Source organism: Bidens hawaiensis, unplaced genomic scaffold (genome assembly GCF_021521415.1).
Source record: "Bidens hawaiensis isolate Kalapana, Puna unplaced genomic scaffold, B.hawaiensis_p1.1 tig00043991_1, whole genome shotgun sequence".
NCBI classification, from domain to species: Eukaryota; Viridiplantae; Streptophyta; class Magnoliopsida; order Asterales; family Asteraceae; genus Bidens; species Bidens hawaiensis.
This window is the reverse complement of record NW_027505866.1, coordinates 94763-107581: the sequence shown is the minus strand read 5'-3', so window position 1 is coordinate 107581 and position 12819 is coordinate 94763.

Sequence of the window (12819 nt, the reverse complement as noted above, 5' to 3'; positions counted from 1 at the left end):
AGAATCATTTTTGGACAGCAGCAAACAATTAATAAACACATCATTAATCCCATACCAAACATCTTAACAATTGTCCAACGATCAAAAATAATCATAAACACTTCAATCTCTAACACAATTGCAAAACAAATCAACAATTAAACAAGAAAATCAAAGTGTATGAACAATGAAAAAGATGTAAGGATATCAGGTGTTTCCGGGGCTGTTCTTGCTGTCAAAAACGATGGAGATTCAATCCCGAGGCTTGGTTCTTGTGTCTTCTTCCTTCCCTAGCCGCCACAACCTTCAAACCCTAGCTGAAAAAACTTTTTTTCTTTTTTTCTCCCCTGCTGCTACTGCTGTTCGCTGCTGTCCTGCTGCTGTTCGGCTGCTGTCCAGCAGCTCTAGGGTTTTTAAATTCTGTATATTATAATATTATAATAGTATTTGGGCCTCCATGATGCATACGGGTCGGGCCTTGAGCTTTGTATTTAACTTGTATGCGTAAAAGGCTCATAGAATGCTCGAAAAGTCCCGGGTTTTACCTTTCTTTTACCCAAAACCTACAAGATTAATAAATGTACGTAAAACCTATCTAAAACGAGTTAAAACATATAAAATATAATATAATACGTAGATAAAACGTGCGGAAAATACGTGTGTTTTACAACACATCACGCACATATTGTGTCAGGATTCGAACTTCATCGCCAACAGGTCTGCAAAATAAGAACACAGTCAGTACCCAGAAAGGCATAATCGATAGCGGTTAGTTAGTTAAAGAAGAATAGCATCTTCAGTAACATGTTCCGTAGTAGTTTGCGAACCTGCACAAAACAATCAATTTGTCAGTAAACAATCAATTGAAACCCTAATTTCGAAACTTGGGGTTACGATAACGATAATAGATATCTTACCGAAGTCGAAACAGAACTAATGGCTGTATTCGAAGTAGTATAGAGCACAAATAGAAAGTCTGAGTAAGCAGGAGATGCACGAGCAAGAGGGTTTTCTAATTAGGTTGAAAGCGGGAGAAGAAATATGTGAAAAAGTTTCTAAGTCCCCTTTTTATACCTAACGTTTGGTCAGTAGTGTCCTGATTTGTCATCTAGTGCACGAAAGTTGTCATTTAATTCAAATTAATTGTACCTCCCTTGCTCGAGCATACAGCCAAATAAACAACTGTCTCCCACTGTACTCGAAGATCTTTCCAAGTCCTGCTCGACATACTTAAGATTACACTTAGGTTACTCGAAGACCAGTGTACTCGAGATAGTTTGCTCGAATATACTCGTGCTCGATACCTTAGCCGATTAATGAAAATGAGCCATCACATGCTCGAGTATTGGGCCATCCTCGAGAGTGTTCCAATTTAATGTACTTGATTGGCATGCTCGTGATATGTATCATGCTCGAAGACACTTAAAACATTTTCTAACCCTCAACGCTTATGCTCAAAGTGTATAAGAAATAATCAATCAATCATTCATACTCGAGACACAATTAAAACATCAACCCTTACTCGAACATACTACAGATACATCATGTGAACACCTATGCTCGTAGAGTATGTGCATGCTCTACAACACTTATAAATCTATCATGATAGATCATATGCTCGTGAAGTACAATCATGCTCGAAAACACTTGAGCAAATTCTAGACTACTCTTTTTTATGCTTGAAGATTCAACCTGAAGTATCTAGCACACAATTTTGCTCGAAATACTTGACAAAATCTATCTTCCAAGTCCTTGTGCTCAAACTTACATCCTTAAGTGTCTATCACACAATCATGCTCGAAATACTTAACAAAATTTCTTTCCATCTCTCAAGCTCGAATCCTTATTCCTAAGCATTTAACATGCAATCATGCTCAAAACACATACATCAATTATCATGTCATAACAAGTGCTCGAAAGTAAGATGCATTCTCAAAATACATAGATGAAGCTAATAGTTCATTTAGCATACTCGAAGAAGTGTATTCACACATACAAACAGGATTCTATGCTCGAAACACTTACAAGCTTTTCAGATCTGATTTTAAAACCAAACAAATCATTGGTCTAGCAGTCTAGACATATTCACACACAAACTTTGCTCAATTTGCAATAACTCATAAAATATGATCACTTGGACACTGAGTTGACTCAAGCATTCAGTTTAAGGTGAAATAAGAGATCAAATTTCAGTTGATATTTCTTGAAAAATATTTTCATAGAAAGATCTCAACATGGGATCATACTGTTTAAGCAATTTCACAACATTTCAGGGTCAGTATTATTTTGACTTAAGTCTGGTTGACAGCAGGTATACTTAGCATAATTTTTAGTGCTATCTGTGATACATATTAATTTCAATTAAGGCATAAGATAAGAATGGTTATCACTATATTTTCATGTTGCCTCAAATCTCTTCTCAAAGCTTATTTAGCTTTCTCCAAGTCACCCCAAGTTGACTTCAACCTAAAGAAGTATGGTCAGTACATTATAAATTCTTAAATAAACCAAATTTGCAAAACTTTCAGTAGATTTTTTTTTAACTTGCCTTTAGCTCCTTTTGTAACTTGAGCTTCACTTCACTATTTATTCACATTGTGTAAATTTTCTTAATGATAATACATAAATTCCTAATTGACCAATACTTCAAGAGGCTTGTGCATGACTTGATAATTACCTTTCTGCCTATCATTCGGGGAGATATGCTAGAGAGCGTACCTTATCTTCTAATGTTTCACCACATCAAACTTAGCAAGATTTAGGTTTATATCACATAGGCAAATACACATTATGGAAAGCTACCATACTATGTCAATAACTGTACTTCAAGCCTTTTAAACTTATAATCCATGTGTTAGTTGTCTCAAGCAGTTTTCTATTATTTCTAAAAGGTTGGATACAATTTCTATCCAAAAACTTTTAAGCTTCTACCAAGCTTGTAACTGAATAATCTTATCATATCTCTTATAAGATCACCAAAAACAGTTTTGCTTAGTCAAAAACATTTTAAAGTTTCAAAGCCATTTCTTTAGAAAGGTCATTGTAAAACATGATTTTGAAAACAGTATTGTCTTTTAAGAACAGTTGACATGCGAACACTTCAAAACTAGCACACAAATTCACTCAATTCATACAGACATGAAGAATCCTTCACTCGAGCACACGAGTCCTATCGAGCAAACTCAAAATTTATCATTACAAAGCATGTGCTCGAAAGACTTCATGAAGGCTCGATGATGTGCTCGAGAAATAGACATGTGCTTCCAAAGCATGTGTTTATTCTCGAGCAGCTGAGACATGTCATCTGTGCTCGAAATAAGTCTTCAAGTAGCACTGTTTGTGCTCGAGGAGCAACAAACACACTACCAAGCACAGATTCATGCTCGGAGTACTTAACTCATGTAAAATATATCAAGTATGCACAGATGTAAGTACAGAAGACATGATCATCAAATACATGATATCTTTCACACACACAAGTCACAAATCATGATTCATTCAGTCATAATTATCAGTCAAGCATAGCAACAAATCATGCAAACATTCACAGTGAGTAGTTTAGATAGTCAGTAAGCATCTCACTTAAGCACACATCATCAACCAGATTTCATCAGCATTTATCATACCTAGGCAGTTTAACAGAAAATGAAACCTAGTTTTATCTAAAGGTTTAGTGAATAAGTCAGCCAAGTTATCAGTTGTGTCAACCCTTTTCATTTCTATTAAGCCTTTTTCACTACAGTCTCTAATAAAGTGATGTCTAATCTCAATGTGCTTAGTTTTAGAATGTTGCACAGGATTCTTAACAATAAACATGGCAGCAGTATTATCAATTAAAATAGGAGTGAGTAAGAAATTCAGACCATAATCCAGCAGTTGATTTTGAATCCATAGAACCTGTGCACAGCAAGCAGATGCAGCAATGTACTCGGCTTCAGCAGTTAAAATGGACACTGTAGTCTACTTCTTGCATTGCCAAGATACTAGCCTATTTTCAAGAAACTGGCAGCCTCCTGAAGTTGACTTCCTACTCATGTTGCATTCATCATAGTCACTGGTTGTATAGGTCATCAAGTCAAAGGAAGAGTTGTTTAGATACCATATCCCCAAATCTGGTTTCCCTTTAAGATATCTGAATATTCTCTTTACTGGAAACATGTGTGAGACCTTGGGGTTAGCTTGAAATCTTGCACAGACACACACAACAAACATAATATCTGGCCTAGATGCTGTCAGATACATCAGTGATCCTATCTTGGCCCTATACTAATGCTGGTCCACTGGCTCCCTCTTCTCATCAGGTACCATCTTCTCATGAGTGTCCATTGGTGTGGACACTGTCTTGTAATCCTGGCACTTGAATTTGTTAAGAATTTCTTGAACATATTTTGATTGATTTATGAAGATACCATCTAACTTCTGCTGCACTTGAAGTCCAAGGAAGAAGTTTATCTCTCCCATAGAACTCATCTTGTATTTTGACTTCATCACTTGCTCAAATTCTTTGCACATCTGTTCATTTGTAGAGCCAAATATGATGTAATCAACATATACTTGTACAAGCAGTAAATCCTTCTTCCATCTTTTGTAGAAAAGTGTTTTATCAATCGCTCCACTGTAGAAACCATTATCCAGTATGTGATTTGACAGCTCATCATACCAAGCTCTAGGAGCTTGATGTAATCCATATAGTGCCTTAATTAGCTTTTACACCTTGTTTGGATGAATTGGATCTTCAAATCCAGGAGGTTGAGTTACATACACTTCTTCATCTATCTTTCCATTCAGAAATGCAGACTTTGCATCCAATTGAAAGACTTTGATATTCATGGATGCTGCATATGCTAGAAAGATTCTGATGACTTCTAATCTTGCAACAGGAGCAAATACTTCTTCAAAGTCTACTCCTTCTTCTTGTAAGCACCCTAGAGCCACCAGCCTTGCTTTGTTTTTACTAACAATCCCTCTTTCATCCTTCTTGTTTTGAAAACCCACTTGGTTCCAATTGCATATTTTCCTCTGGTTTTGTCAACCAAATCCTAGACATGCAAGTCTCTGAACTGAGCCAACTTCTCCTGCATAGCTTCCACCCAGTTGTTATCTTTCAAGGTTTGATTTATGTTCTTTGGCTCAACTTGGGATAGGAAGCAAGCATAAAGACAGATGTTTGCCTTTTCAGAAGAACTTCTTGTCACTCTTTCATGCAAGTCCCCAATGATGTTTTCTGCAGGATGATTTATTTCAACAGAGGTAGTCTGAACAACTTGTTGTGCTGAAACTTCTGATTCAAGATTTATCATATTTATATCAGCAATTTCATTCTCAGGTACTTCTTCAGATTCAATAGTCATTTAGTTTAGAGAATTTGCAGATGATGATGCTTTATTTGTTCCAATTTGCAGGGAATCAAACAATGACTGAAATCTATCCTCAAATCTGTCTGTCTCTTCAAATCTGCCTTGTTAATGACTCTACACTGGTTCACTTTCCATGTCACTTGGTCCATCATTTGATACTTCAACTGCAACTTCTTGACCATTGATCTCCATGTCATTTGGTCCTTAGATGTTCCTTTCAAAGGTGAATCCTTTTTCTTCAGGCGCAACTGATGACCACAGCTTGTCCAGATCAATTTGCTTCCGCTTTCCTGACTCTTCATTGCTTGTTTTGTACATGCTGTCATCCATGTCTTCATTGTAGATTTTGAATGATTTGATCATCTTTTCCAAGTCAAACAGCCACTTGGGTCCTTCCACATTGTTAAAGTGATTTTCATTGAAGATAATATTTTAGGATTCAATCACCACCATATGCTCTTTGACATAGACTCTGTAAGCCTTTGAATGGTATGAATAGCCCACAAAGAAGCATTCCAAAGATTTTGATTGGAATTTGTTGAGATAATCTTTTGTGTTTAGCAGTGAGCATCTACATCCAAAAGACTTTAAGAACTTCACATAAGGTTTTCTTTTGAAGATTATCTCATATGGAGTCTTGTTTTGAGTCTTGTTCAACAGAACCCTGTTTTGCACATAGCAAGCAGTGTTGATAACCTCTGCCCAGAAAGTAACTGGCAGATTTGCATCAGCTATCATGGTCCTTGCAGCTCCAATCAATGTTCTGTTTCTTCTTTCTGCAACACCATTCTGCTTAGGAGTTCTTGGGGCACTATACTGTTGAAATATTCCTTTAGAAGTGCAGAATTCTTCCATAAGTCCATTCTTGAATTCTGTCCCATTGTCACTTCTAATCACTTTCACCCTTTTCTCAAGTTGATTCTCCATTTTCAACACATAAGTCTTGATTAGCTCTGGAGTTTCATCCTTGCTTCCCATGAAGAAGACCCATGTAAACCTTGAAAAATCATCAGTTATAACTAGGCAGAACCTCTTCTTTCCAATACTTGGAACACTTACAGGACCAAACAGATCCATGTGAAGTAGTTCTAGCACTTCATGAATTGAGTTTATCATTTTGCTGTTATAGGATGACTTATGTTGCTTTCCTTTGAGAAATGATGAACATTTTTCTTCTAGTTTGAATTCACTTGTCGGGAGACCTACAACATGTTCGCCTTTCACCAGCTTGTTCATGTTCTTCAGATTGACATGACACATCTTCCTATGCCACAGTTTTGTTTCATTCTCAGTGGCTTTGGAAACAAAACATGAACCACCTCTTGATATTGCAGTATTCATTCTCAGCTCACAGAGGTTTCCATTTCTTGGAGCCATCATCATAATCATCTCAGGTGGAATGACAAATTCAGGCTTAAGGATCAAACAATGTTCATCATTGAAAGCCACTTTGTATCCTTTGTCACAGACTGTAACGGTTCCGGCAAATTCAGGTATACCCTAGCCGGTATATACTATTTATGTGTTATTTGATAATGAATATATGAATTATAATGCGTTTATACGAGTATGTATGATTCACATTACGGATTATACTCGATTATACAGTTAATCGTATTGGAAATACGATTAACCGATTAACGGTTGTTGAAGCCCGAACGAATCGGGGATACATTATAGTCGAGATACATAATATTTAGTGATGTTTACGAAGTGTTAAAGCTTCGGGATAAGTGAATTAAAGCACAGAAAAAGAAATTTCGATTAATGGTACGTCGGTACGTTAAACGAAACCTTTAATACCAAACCAAGCAAGAGACGATCGATCAAGCCGAAAAAGATGCGCGATTATTAATAATATGATATTTTAAGATAATAAATGCCATGGTTTAAGTTTTTAAAGTTTTGAAAATTGGTTTTATATAAATTTCATTTTTAAGCCGAAAAACGACCGTTTTAGCCTCGTTTTAAGCCGAATTAAACATTTAACCGAAAAACGAACTGAACCAGATTATCCAAAACATTATCCAGATCTCTGATATCCGAATGTGTGGCTAGAAATAGAGATGTGGGTCCCACCCCACCTCCCTCTCACTTCCGGTCGCAAAAAGGGGGTAACCCCCTTTGCTTTATCATTTTTTTTTTTGCAAACAATATCCAACATCCATCATATTCTCTCAACTTCATGATCAAAAACCGACAATTCTAGCAAGAACAACGAGGTAAAGATCGAGTTATATTCATGTTCATCTTCCTTTCTCGAGTTTAATTACAAGAAAATGAGGTTTCAAGTGAAAAAGGGTGAAAACCCGAGATGAAACCGATTCTTGCATGATCAAGTGATGTATACGGGTTATACAAGGGATCTTGATCCAAGAAAGGAGTTAAACGAACCAAAAACGAATTTTTACGGTTAAATCTTTGTTTTTAAGTCATAACCGAAACCATGAAAGAAATGGCTTGATTGTGGGTGTAACTTGTTTGGTGTTGTGTTATTGTGCTTGTAGGTGTTGTATCTAGTTGATAGCAAGGGCTAGAAAGCGAGATCCTTGCGATTTGAAGCTAGAAACGCAAGGTAGTTCGGTTTTTTTTGTATGATGTTGTGATTTGGACAGATTGTGATGTGTTTAGAGTTGGGTCATGAAATTTTACAGAGGTGTTAGATACATGAAAATATGATTTCTGTGAAATTTTGGTAATTTTTGGACAAAGGATGAATATTTGGTGAATTTAATGCTCGGTTTTGGCCAAAAATGGTGAAAAATAGTTAAATATCATGAAAATTTCTGGAAAATTCCAGATAAGCTTTTTATAACATTTAAAAGTCACACAAAAAATTTTAGGTCCGTTGGAGAAGTCTAAGTAGGCTTTTCGGTTAAACGAGTTCTAGGGTTTTCTAGCTCGGTTTTAGTGAAAATGGCATGTAAAATGAGATTTTGGTTCTGAAAAACTTAAAGGGGACTATGGGGATGGCAGGGGTCATCCAGGAAAAATTTGGGATTTTTCTAAGATCGTTTGGTATTTACGACATATTTAGTGTTTAAATGGTGTTTAAAAATAGATAAATAAATTTTAAATATAAAAATTAATTCTGGAAATATTTTTATAAAATTCCCCACTGTCAAAAAGTGATTTGTGAAAAATTTCAAGATCCGAGATTAAACGGATAATTATTTGTGCTAAAAAGAAGATAAAAACAAACTTTTAAAGCTTAAAACGCGTAAACCGGTAAAGTTCGCATAAGCGAGCTGACTGGTGTATAAAAACCCTAAAAATGAACTATTTTCATATAATTGAGTTAAACAAGTAAAAATAAATCATCCAAAAATAATTCGGATGATTTGAGTAATTTTAACCGATTTAACAGTTTCCGGTACGCCAAAGACGGAAACGGGTCCCGCGGCCAATCGGGGCGTCTAAACCGAGCTCTAACTTCACAACTTTACTTAAATTATCAGTCAACAACTATTTTCGGGTCATGTGCGACCAAACTCATTTTTGAAACGTAAAAACGGATAACCGTGCTAGGCACGCAAAACGGAAAAACGACTAGTAGTAATTTTGACTAGTGAACTCTAAACGATATCACAATCTGAGTCCTGAGAAGTGTTTCTGGGTTAACATTGCCCCCGGAACGGGTACAGTACTGGGTTAACAGTTTAATCAGATGTACCGGTTAACACGATTAAAATTATATAAATAGTAAATGTATAGTAACGAATTTAGGGATCGTATTACAGATCCGGATTAATAGCTCACGTACTGTGTTACTGCTTGCGATAAGGTGAGTTTCACGAGCCCCTTTTTTTCTGAATTGTTTTTAAATATTTTCCCGGGCGGAAGCATGTTACTACTGAAATGTTTAAGTACATACTGAACGCATGGATTTGCGTGTTTTTATATATATTTTATTGTACGGGAATCGTACGGAAATGTACTAAGATGGTAATTGTCTGAGTTGCTAACATTCTAAGGCCCCGGAACACGAGTGATTAACTGAAAGCCGGTAGAGTGTGGATAGTACTATTGGTCTGACAAACCCAACTGGTCCGGCATGGATTTGCTGATGTTTCCCAGCCAGTTGCACATGTCTATTTTGTTGTTATATATATTTTGCTATGTAATGTTAGACATAGCGGTTTTGGGCAGGTCCGTGGGTGGGGGATATGCCACGGGGGTTGTGTGTGATAGTCAGAGGTTTCACTTGTGGGCTCAGCATAATTACATCGCTAATATATGATTATTATAATGATTTGTCACTGTTGTTTAAATTAGTGAAACTCACCAACTATTCGTAGTTGACCCGTTTTCTTTACATGCTTTCTAGGTACTCCCAAACTGGAATAAGTGCTACATGCTTGATGATGCGTGCTTTTTGTGGAAGCTTAGTGATCATTTTGTATTAAATATGTTAACGTACTGTTGGTAAAACCTATGTGTAACGCCTAGACGGTAACTAAACTCGGAACAATGTAATATGATGTGAATTAATGTAGTGGTGTTTTCTTTATAAGCAATGCTGTTGATATCAGACGTGTCTGTTGCATCCCGTTTACGTTTCCGCTGCGGTTACGGGGTGTTACACAGACTTGAGAAATGCTGAGTAAGTTATATTGTAGTCCTTCAACATGTATCACATTCTCAAAGGATACTTTGCCATTGGTGAGAGTGCCTCTTCCTACAATCTTTCCTCCATTCTCATCACTCCCAAAAACAACTGGTCCCTCATATTTTCTTTCATAATTCACAAGAGCTGCTTTATTACAGGTCATGTGCCTGGAACAACCACTATCCATATACCATATATCATTGCAATTCATGGACTGTTCCTGCACAAATATACACAAAAGGATCAGTTACATTCTGAGTCACAAACTGCGTCAGTTTGCAAATCAGAGTCAGTTTGAGTTTCAACAGGAGTTGGAAATGGATCTTCATAGACTATTTCGCATTCATCATCCGAATCCGAGTCTGACAAAACTGATAACTTGAGGCTATTTTCAATTTGATCAAGCACACAGTCTTTCCATTCGTTCACCTCTTGCTTAGACTTTCACTGATAACCTCTTGGTTCAAATCCTTGTTTTAGCAAGAATTTTTCATCACCATTTAGAACACTAGGTCTCAACTTTGCTTTTCCTTTATCACTAGACCTTTTGCTCTTCACAGTTTTGTTTGAGACCTTTGGTTCTTCCTTGATCTTCAGCACAGATTTTAACCTTTTCTCCAGGGTCAATCTATTTTCCTCTCTATCAGAAGAGTTCCTTTCTCCATTCAGATACTTCTCATACATTTCCTTATAACCCTTCATGTCAAATCCACTCACAATATCAGGAATTTCGAATGTCTCTTCAACCACCCAACAAGAATCAGTGTGATGTCCGTAAGCATCACACTTCTTACACCACACTTTTGCAAAACTTCACATGTCTTCAAGGAGTTGTTTGTCCTTAATCTTGTCACCGGGCTTGGGAAAGTCAAAACCTAAGGAGGTTTTGGGGCATAAAGAATTGGTGAAGTCCATCTTGATAGGCTTGCTGATATCAGGTATTTGAGGATACTTTTCTTTCACAAACACAATCTTCTTTAACTTAGATGGAGTTTTTGAAGAGCTTCCCTCTTGCTTTGTTTCATATCTTCTCATAGGCACATAATCAACATCCCCAATGTCAAAGAGTTCATGGTTTGAAAACACTGGATAGATTGGAGGACGGGTTTGATCATATGAAGATTTTCTTGATACATCAGTCTTTTTCTTGATCTCAGATCTGTCACAAAGATCAAACACTTCATGTTCTATCCTCATCTTTTCATAATGTTTCTTGAGTTTAGGGGTTATCTTAAGCAACTTTGGAATCCTTTTATCATCCCTTTTGTTTGAATCCTTCTTCTTTTGTTTGCCGTTTGAAAATTTGTCACTGTTGCAGCTGCATGTGCTCCCTTCACTGGAGTATTCACTCCATCTCTTCTTTTCTCCATCCATTTTCACTTCTTTTTCCTCTGACTTCTCATTCTTTTTCATGACAAACTCTTCATGTTTGCTCACAGTTACATTCTCATATTGTTTCACAAACTCAGGTTTGTCCTCAAATAGATTCTTGAACTGCTTCAAGTATTCATTCATGCTTTCCTTATCTACATTCAATGGATATTTGTCACAAAAAGGTGGTGGTACCTTCTTGTATTTTTCCTCTTCAGTCATCTTTTCCACATACCCAACAATGTTACCAGTTGACACCAAGTTCTTTAAGAAGTCCATTTGTATCAATAACTCTGCATTCTTGAGTTTTTATTCATCATACATTTTCTTTAAGCCATCAATCTCAACACTCATTCTGGATTGAGTCATGTAGGCTTCATGCAGTCTTTTTCTAGACTCTTGATTTGATTTTCATATGTGCCTTCACTTGACTCAAATGCATTCAGGATAGCCTCTTTCCTTCCACACTCTGATTTCCACTTTCCAATCTCCTGATTTAGTTCATCAATGGTTAATAGAAGATCAGAAATAGAAAGTTCAGAATGTACCTTTGAACCAAAAGATTCTCCTTTCTCTTGCACCTTTGCCATAAAAGCAACATTTGACTTTTCCATTTCAGCAGCATGGTTGCTCCAATCGAAATCCCCATCCTGTAGTCCCCTTGTAACAGCAGCATTTCCCTGGTCTCTTGCTTGATTCACCACATTGGTATTTCCTCTATTTTGGTTGTTTTGAATCTGTAGATGATTATTTCTTTGAGGCTGGACCTGTTGTTGTTGTGGTCTGTTCTGATTTTGGTAAGTTTTGATTAACCATTTGATTTCTCTGTTGAGATCCCTAGTAATTCTAGTGTTGATTTTGATAGAACTGGCTTTGATTGACTTGATTACCACACTGCTTTGGTTGATTACATTCTCTAGCAAAATGTCCTGGTTGCTGGCAGTTGTAACATATGGCCTTTGATTTATCAAATCCTATTCGTTCCTTTGGCCCTGAAAAAGATGATCTCCCAGTTCGGTTATACAACCTCTTGCTTCTGACTGCCAACATTGCAGCTTGCCATTTTATATCCATATCCTCCAGATCATCTGCATCAATCTGTTCCAAATCTTCCTGCACTACACTTGTATGAATGATATTTTTTGCCACAAATGCATTGTAGGAATCAGTGAAAATTGAGAATAAGGCCTTATAGTCAGTTCCCTGGCCTGAATTGTTCTGCACATAGGGAGAATGTCCACTAGCTGTAGAGGCAACATCATCCTCAATTAATTGGACATTAAACCTCGATTGTCCTCCACACACCAAGCCTGATTCAAAAGGCTCTTCTACAATAGGCTGTTGCTGATTCTTAACAGAGATTTCCCTTTGGTGCTACTACAGAATTAGTCATTGGAAAAATAGGCTTCTCTTCCCTTATCATATGATTCTCTATCATCTCATGCTCAACAGCCTTCAGAAAAGCTATGACATCATCCAGCTTGAAGTTAGGAAAGCTAACTT